General features: G+C 40.6%; 1 protein-coding gene across 13 annotated transcripts in view; it reads right to left on the bottom strand.

Moving 5' to 3' along the window:
- Window positions 1-5933, bottom strand: part of TDRD15 (tudor domain containing 15) — a 44925-nt gene extending 38992 nt beyond the window's left edge. For 2 of the 13 annotated variants that reach the window (XM_063789236.1, XM_054677720.2), the window contains exons 1-2: window positions 5084-5130; window positions 536-648 (exon numbers count right to left, since the gene is read on the bottom strand). The gene's annotated coding sequence lies outside the window, so the exon portion shown is untranslated. The other 11 variants (XM_063789239.1, XM_063789237.1, XM_063789231.1 and 8 more) reach the window with 11 other exon arrangements.
- Between the last annotated feature and the right edge of the window lie 3560 nt (window positions 5934-9493).

Below are 9493 nucleotides of genomic sequence, written 5' to 3' on the forward strand. Positions count from 1 at the left end.
CACTTAAAAGCCTGAATGTTTTCCTCATAAGATCAGAAAACAAGGCAGAAATATTCACTCTTACCACTTTTATTCATCATTATACTGAAGGTTCTAACCAGTGTAATAGATCAAGGAAAAGAAATAAATGCATCTAGATTGGAAAAGTACTGCTGCCTTTATTCACAGATGACTTGGTCCTGTATGTAGAAAATCCTAAGGAATTCACAGAACTATTAGAATTTTTAAGCAAGTTTAGCAGGTAATAAGATACAAAATCAACATTTAAAAAATCAGTTCTACATGTTAGCATTGAACAACTGGAAAAACAATACATGTTAGCATTGAACAACTGGAAAAACAAATTTTAAAAATTATCTATAATATCATCATAAATACAGGCCAGGCGTGGTGCCTCACGCCTGTAATCCCAGCACTTTGGGAGGCCAAGGTGGGCAGATCATTTGTGGTCAGGAGTTTGAGACCAGCCTGGCCAACATGGTGAAATCCTATCTCTGCTAAAAATACAAAAATTAACTGGCGTGGTGGCACTCACCCAGCTACTCAGGAGGCTGAGGCAGGAGAATCTCTTGAAATGAGGAGAGGAGGTTGCAGTGAGCCGAGATCATGCCACTGCACTCCAACCTGGGTGACAGAGCAAGACTCCATCTCAAGAAAAGAAAGAAAGAAAAAAAAAAAAGAAATACTTAGAGAAAATATATACAATACCTGTACACTGAAAATTATAAAATGTTTCTAAGGGAAATGTTTAAAGACCTAAATAGATGATGACATAGTCAGTGCTATGGATCTGATAGCTTAATGCTGTTAAGATGTCAGTTCTCCCAAAATTGATCTGCAGAATTAACACAATCCCAATCAAAATCACAATCGGCACTTTTTTTTTTCTTTTTTTTTTGAGACTGAGTCTCACTCTGTCACCCAGGCTGGAGTGCAGTGGCGTGATCTCTCACTGCAACCTCGGCTGCCCGGGTTCAAGCGATTCTTCTGCCTCAGACTCCCGAGTAGCTGGGATGACAGGTGCCTGCCACTGCACCAGCTAATTTTTGTAGTTTTTAGCAGAGACAGGGTTTCACCATCTTGGCCAAGCTGGTCTTAGAACTTCTGACCTCGTGATCCACCCCCCTCGGCTTCCCAAAGTGCTGGGATTACAGGCATGAGCCACCACGCCCGGCTACAATCGGCCTTTTTTAAAGAACAAAATTGTTAAGATTTGCCCTACCGTATTTCAAGACATCCTCAAAAGCCACGTAATCAACACAGTGATTTATGTAGAGACAAGTAGATTCATGGAACAGAATAGTCAACTTTGACAATGGAATACTACTTAGCACTTAAAAAAAAAAAAAAAAACCCAAACTACAGATACATGTAACAACATGGATATAACTCAAAAGCATTATCCTAATTGAAGCGACCATACACAAAAGACAAAATACTGTTCATTTATGTTTATATGAAGTCTCAGAAAAAGCAAAGCTATAATAACAGACAGCAGATTCGTAGTTGCCAGGGCTCAGGGAGAGAAATGAGGGAATTAACTGCAAAAAGGCATAAGCGAACTTTCTGAGCTGCTAGAAATGTTCTGTATCTTGATGGTATCGGTGATCATACTACTGTATACATTTGCCAAAAGTCATTGAATTATACACTTAAAATTGGTGAATTTTATTGTATATAAATTATATTTCCATAAAACTGACAAAAAATAAAGACGGAAGCAATAAACATTGAAAAGTACAACAGGAATTCATGAAATAGAAAAATAAAAGAAAGTTTTATCTTTGATAAAACTAATAAAGTGGACAAATCTCTAGCAAGACTTACCAAGAAAAGGAAAGACAAACAAAAAATATTATGAGGAAAAGAGACCTGAACTACAGATAAGGTTGAGTGAATGCTATGAACACAAAAGAGGAAAAGCCCTCTCAGTAGGGTCATGTGGCTCAGTCATATGATGGCCTGCTGTTCTGCGGTTAAAATGAATGAACTGAATCTATGCGTATCTAAAAATCAGGGAAACATAGCTTTAAAATAAAAGAACAAGTTGCAAAAGGATACACACAATTGTATTGATTTGCGTAGATGTTAAACAAACAATAGTATATATTGTTTATGCATGCATACTCATACATGTATAGAAAAAAATTTAATATGGGAGATTTAGAATGCCAATTTACCAACTTCAAGATACTGGTTTCCTCTGGAAGGAAGAAAACTTGAAGGAATAGGAGACAGGGATACAAAAGGGAATTTTGGCTGTATCTTTATTGTTTTATTTCATTTGTGTTATGAAGAAACTGGCAAAAAGACAGAGACACAGCTGAAGGCAAAAAAAAGCAAAATATTATTATCTTTTAGGAATTATGGTGAGTAGGTGTCTGTTATATTAAATTTCTGTGCTTTTTGTATATTTTAAATGTTTCATAATTTGAAATAATTTGAGGGTTGATTAAAGCCAGCCATTACTATAAACTTCTGTATAGTGATCATATATGCGAATAATCTCACAATTGACATAGGTACTGGATTTATAGACAAAAGCCAATACATTTTAGTTTTATCAGTAAACTTTATCAGAAGTATTAACAAATTGAGAATTATATTGGTAGATTCTTAGTTATAATTCTTTACAGATTCCTGAGGAAGGCCAGAGTTAACACTAGTATCCACTAGATAATTTCAATATGTCACTAAATGGCAGATATCAAAGTCCATATCATGATTAATTGTTGCTAAGGGTGAATGAATGCCCTATGATCCTGTCCTTGCAAATGAGGTCAGAGAAATGTCTGTGCTTAGAAAAGAATCAATGTGATAAAAATCCAGCCAAGAATTAATTTTATCATGTCCTTCCTGTATCTTAGCACTTATCACTTTGAATCGTAATTGCCTGTCTGTCTGTATGCTTGGCACACAGTAGGCACACAATAACTAATTAACTGGCTAACTACTCTCTAGGAAAGTAAGTTCCATGAGTAGAGGGATTGTGTCTGTTTATCCCTAGCTCCTAATATAGTGGACCTCGCATGGAGTAGGCACTAGCAAACATTTTTTGAATGGGTGTAGGGGGAGGTAAGATGCTGCTACTTCCATAACAATTTCCTAGATCTTCATCTGAAAAGATCTCTTCCTCTCAAATGTATAACTCTTCTTAGAATGTTTGACATGTTTCTTGTAGTTACTTGTATTTATGCATCATTTCCACAACTACATCGTATTACCTTTCAAGTTTCTTGAGAGCAGGGAGTATTTCCTTTGTGTAATTTATTACAGAATGATGGAAAGTGGAAAGCAGATGAATATCTTAAACCTAAAATTAATTCATTTAAACTTTTCTAACTTCAGTGGAATTATATTGACCTTAAAGTAAGCAACTTCAAATCATTTAAAGTGAATTTCACTTGCATGCATTAAGTTATTTAGTAGCAAAGAAATGGACTATAATATGTCATGCTATGCCACCTACAGGGCTAGACTGCTTGTTTACTCAGCTATTTCCTGTTAAACCCTAATGAACAAAGACAGCTGCCAAACATTTTCTAGGTCATTTGTTCTGTTTGTAAACAGAAAGTGTACAATATTTAACAAGCTGTAATCATTTGCAAACTAGATTTATGCAGAATGAAAGAATTACAAAAGAGAGGAGGGAAATTAATGCAAGTCTTAAGTGCTTAATGACCCCATTAATTGAGAAAGAGGTAATTGGAGAAATTAAACAGAAGAGGTAATGGCCTTAGAGTCATTAACCTATTCTAAGAGTACTGCTAATGCTTACCAGGTGGTTTTCTTCTAAACTGAAAGTTGAGATTCAGTGTACTTTAATACAATAGTTCTTGAATCTGGCCAGTCCTAAGAATCACCTGGAAAGCTTTTGAACAACACAAGTCCCGAGATCCTCTTCTTTCTTAATCAAAATCGTCGGGGTAGGGCTCAAGCATATGGATTTTTAAAAGCTGGCCAGGTGATTCTTTAGATTTTTTGATAAAAATCAGGCTCAATGTAGACATCATTGCTTTAGAAGAGGGTTTCTCAACCTTGGCACTGATACAAACAGGAGGCAGGGAAATACTAGGTAGAAAAGGGTGGGGTCCCTAGCAAGTGTTCCGCTCTCAAACCTGGGCCTGCAGCCCCAAACGAGAACTTCACTCCCTGTTTTCACGCCTGAATTCTGCCTTTTCAAAAACCACCCTGGCCCACCACACCCCCAACCCTGTACCCATAAAAAGCCCAAGCTCCATTGGCAGAGGAGCAGAGCAGTGCAGCAGAGGAGAGAAGAGAAGCGTCTGAACGTCTGCACGTCAGAGACTATGGTTGGAGAGGAGTTTAGCCATCCCATGCTGAACTCCAGGGGAAGATTATATTTCCACTCTATCCCATTTCCAGCTCCCCATGACACTGAGAGCAACTCCCATCGCTCAATGAAATCCTGTGCATATACCACCCTTCAATCTGCTCATGTGACCTGATACTTCTTGGACACCAGACAATAATTTGGGATACACCGGGTGTGGGAACCCAAAAAGACTGACACTTCACTGAGCTGTTTTAACACTTAAGCCATCCGTGGATGGCAAAGCTAAAAGACCATTGTTTGTAGTACATCCCCTCTGGGGTTTTAGAGGATGCTGCCGCGGGCCGGTACACGGTTCATTCCTGCGGACACCCAAAGGCACTCACCCCAGCTCCTGCACCTGCTCACATTTGTACTCCCCCTCCAGCAAGGGGTTTGAGCCTGGCGGAGGAGTAAATGAGCCACACCCCTGTCGCAAGTTCTACAAAGGTGTCAAGGGAACTCTCCCATCTCAGCACTATTGACGATTTGGATGGCTAATCATGGTGGAGGCTGCCCTGTGCCTCGCAGAATGTTTAGGAACATCTCTGGCCTCCACCCAGTGGATACCTCCCTCCCCTAGAACCACCAAGGCCTAGACCTCCTCACTGCTAAGAAAGGAGGACTCTGCACCTTCTTAGGGGAAGTCGTTTTTACACTAACCAGTCAGGGATAGTATGAGATGCCACCTGGCATTTACAGGAAAAGGCTTCTGAAATCAGACAATACCTTTCAAACTCTTATACCAACCTCTGGAGTTGGGCAACATGGCTTCTCCCCTTTCTAGGTCCCGTGGCAGCCATCTTGCTGTTACTCGCCTTTGGGTCCGCGCCGCCTTTATGAGCTGTAACACTCACTGTGAAGGTCTGCAGCTTCGCTCCTGAAGCCAGCGAGACCACAAACCCACAGAGAGGGACAAACAACTCCCGACGGGAGGAACGAACAACTCCGGACGCGCCAACTTTATGAACTGTAACACTCACCGCAAAGGTCTGCAGCTTCACTCCTGAAGCCAGCGAGACCACAAACCCACAGAGAGGGACGAACAACTCCCGACGGGAGGAACGAACAACTCCGGACGCGCCAACTTTATGAGCTGTAACACTCACTGTGAAGGTCTGCAGCCTCACTCCTGAGGCCAGCGAGACCACAAACCCACAGAGAGGGACGAACAACTCCCGACCGGAGGAACGAACAACTCCGGACGCGCCAACTTTGTGAACTGTAACACTCACCACAAAAGTCTGCAGCTTCACTCCTGAAGCCAGCGAGACCACAAACCCAGCGAGAGGGACGAACGGCTCCGGACTGGAGGAACGAACAACTCCGGATGCACCACCTTTATGAACTGTAACACTCACCATGAAGGTCTGCAGCTTCACTCCTGAGGCCAGTGAGACCACGAACCCACCGGAAGGAACGAACAACTCCAGACGCGCCGCTTTTAAGAGCTGTAACACTCACCGCGAAGGTCTGCAGCTTCACTCCTGAAGTCAGTGAGACCACGAACCCACCAGAAGGAAGAAACTCTGGACACATCTGAACATCAGAAGGAACAAACTCCGGACACGCCGCCTTTAAGAACTGTAACACTCACCGCGAGGGTCCGCGGCTTCACTCTTGAAGTCAGCGAGACCAAGAACCCACCAATTCCGGACATACTAGGTTGTAAAAATCAAAATGTCTCAAGACATGGCCAGATTCTTTTGGGAGGTAAAAATCACCACCAGTTGAGAACCTCTGCTTTCATGCTATAGCACAACACTGTCTGATAGAACTTGCTGCAATAAGGGGAGCAGTCTCTGTCTGTACTGTCTGATACCAAAGCCATAAACAAAATCTGGTGATTGAGCCCTTGAAATGTGGCTAATGCTGGGCATGGTGGCTCACACCTATAATCCCAAGGCTTTGGAAGGCCAAGACAGAAGAATTGTTTAAATCCAGGGGTTCAAGTTTAGCCTGGGAAAAGTAGTGAGAACCCATGTCACACAAAAAAAATTTTTTTTTTCACTTTTCTGGGCGTGGTGGTGTGTGCCTGTAGTCCCAGCTACTAGAGAGGCTGAGGCCAGAGGATTGCTTGAGACTTGAAGGTCAAGGCTGCAGTGAGCCATGATCACACCACTGCACTCCAGCCTGAATGACAGAGTGAGACCCTCTCTCAAAAAAACAAAAAGAAAAGAAAAAAAAGTAAGGAAATAAAGAAGTATGGCTAGTGTGATTTGGAACTGAATTTTAAATTTTATTTTATTTTAATTTTAAAAGCAGCACATGATTGGTGGCCATAATGTTGGACAGCACAGCTTTACAAGATTCAGATATGACTGTAGGCAATGAAATTGATACAATTTCCTCCTAAGTGCTTCTGAGACCTGCCATGTACAAATAATTTACAAGAATAGAAAATCTACCTACCCCCCTGTATGGATAAGAAAAATATCTTAGGACATTATAACTAAAAGAAAGTTTACTTGCAGTTTTGTTTTCTAAGGGCTACCTAGGAAATGTTTGTTGTTACCACCATTGATATCCAGATTATGCAGACTGGCTAGGGATAGCCCCTTTCAGTCCCAAACACAATCTCCTTTTACTGTCCTTAACATTTTCTTCTGAAAAGTTCTCACTGTTGCCTGTTTTCTCTCAATTCTTAACTGGTTAAATATACAATTACCATATGACCCGCAATTTCACTCCTAGGTATAGATTCAAGACACATAAAAATATATGTTCACAAAAACACTTGTACATCAATGTTCATAGCAGCATTATCCATAATAGCCAAAAAGAGGAAATAACCCAAATGCCCATCAACTGATCAATGGATAAACAAAATGTGATATATCTATACAATGGAAATTTTTTGGCAATAAAAAACAGTGAACTACCTCTCTTACATGCTACAATACAGACAAACCTTAAAAACAGTATGCTGAGTGAAAGAAGCCAGTAACAAGCCACTACATACTATATAATTCCATTTATGTGAAATGTCCAGAATGAGGAAAAATCTATAGAGACAGAAAGTAGATTATTGATTGCCTAGGGCTTGGGTAAATGGGAGATGTGGTGGTAATGGCTATTGGGTATGGCATTTCTTTTGAAGGTGATGAAAATGTTCTAAAATTAAGTTGTGGTGACAGTTGCACAGCTCTGTGATTGTACTAAAAACCATTGAATTGTATCCTTTAATTGTGTGAATTGTAGGGTACATGGATTATATCTCAATAAAGCAGTTTAAAAATCTGTCAGTATAATCTATCATATTAACAGATCCAACATGAAAATCTACATGATCATACCAATTCGTGCATAATATTTATTTTTGAAGTAGAAATGGCCTTTGGAAATGTTATTCCAAAAATAGTCTCTCCACTGGCTACCACTATTCTCATTTCCAGGAGAACTGAAGTGACCCTGCATTGTGTCCAAGCTTGGGCTGACAATGCTTGAGCAAGGCCCTTACTCAACAACAAATCATCCCACTCTAAAGGACCTACTATAGGTCCACAGCCTGCAACTGAAAGGTCCATCCTTGTAATTCCTGAGTTCTTTCAGCCTCTCCAGACCAGAGGAATAATGGACACGTGAACAATACCAATGAGAAAAGACAAAAAGATAAGAGGATGCCAATATCCAGTCTAATTTTGTCGTGAGCCAGGCTGGTCAGACCTTGTCCTGGATGGAAAGTGCTACGTCATGGAAAATAAACAGCTTCATCAGGGCATGAAAGGATGACATTCACTTTTAGGGGCTTGAGCTCTCTCTGTAGCCCCAGGTAGAGCCCATTCTCCAACTTTAAACTCACTCAACTCAGATAATTTTACAGGAAATGAATATGTTTCTAGGTTTTTTGTTATGAAGTGACATATCATACTGAAAATAAGTGCCAGGCTTATGCTGCGTGAGCACTGACAGTTCAGAATTCCTTGAAGTATACAGAAGGTAGGGAAGGGAAAATAGCAAATGTCAAGCGAAGTAAAATCTTACATAATGTAAACCAAAAAAATTATCTAAAGCAATTATGCTGTTAGCCTCCAGAAGACATGTCACATGAAGCTAAACAATTTAAGTGGTTAGACGGAGATCTGTTTTGAAATTATATGAAGAGAAGGATATTGGAAGACACAAAGAACTGGCTTGTTAAAGAAAATCAGGTAGGGAGGAATACTAATTCAGCAGACAAAGCAGTGACAATAGATTTAAAACAGTGGCACAGGCCAGTGTCTGAGCATTAACTCATTTCTGACCTTTCTTCCATTCGCTGGGAATGCAGATGGATACACAGAGCTAAGTCCTTTGGAACGGTTCTGGGAAAAGTTTGATTTATTTAGAAGGCCAAGTGTCATCCTTAAGACAAGCTATGTCAACTGTGCTCTGAATTTCTTAAATCTAGATATAGTGGCAGCCTTCCCTGACCCTCACTGTCAGGCTGGATTAGGTACTGCCTCTTCTGCATTCTGACAGCACCCTGGATGTACCCTTAGTATAGCACTTAATGTATTATTTTTGAGGATTGTTATTTACCTGCCTTTCCCACTGGACAGTGAACTTCTCAATAACTGAGACTTATTGTTGGCATTCCTGTGGTTTTCAGTTATCAAGGGCCTCTTATCAGAGTTTATAGGCAGGCAAAGTTTCTCATCTCTGGTGGGCAGTGTTTTACTTTCAGGTGTTCCATAGGCCAATTGGCTTCTTCCCAGATTAGGTAAATCAAAGGGTAATGCCATACCTGGACTCTACTGCAGACCTGGTGGTGAATCAGGCTGTTCTACAATACTGAGCTCCAGTAGTATTTGAGCTCAGCTCCAAAATGGATGCCTTCTACAAAACTGCTCACTTGAGCAGGTTCAATATCATTATATTGGCTTCCATTCCAATGTTTTTCCCTTGGTGTTGTCACAGAGACTTCAGGCATTGGAACTGCACCCCTTCCCCATAGGCACCCTGGTAAGCTTTTGTCATTCCAGCCATGTTTATGTAAGATGCTAAAGAAACAAATTGCTCAGGGACATTCATAGAGCCTGAAAGAATTCATGCACCTTCCCTGTTGCTTTGCATCATGGGAGGTTATGTCTAGGGGGCAGGATAATTTGGCTGTTGAACATTCAAATTTATGTCTCAGATCATGTACCCAGGTCCCAGATATGAAATCAGAAATTTTAT

The sequence above is a fragment of the Pan troglodytes genome, chromosome 12 (genome assembly GCF_028858775.2).
Source record: "Pan troglodytes isolate AG18354 chromosome 12, NHGRI_mPanTro3-v2.0_pri, whole genome shotgun sequence".
NCBI classification, from domain to species: domain Eukaryota; kingdom Metazoa; phylum Chordata; class Mammalia; order Primates; family Hominidae; genus Pan; species Pan troglodytes.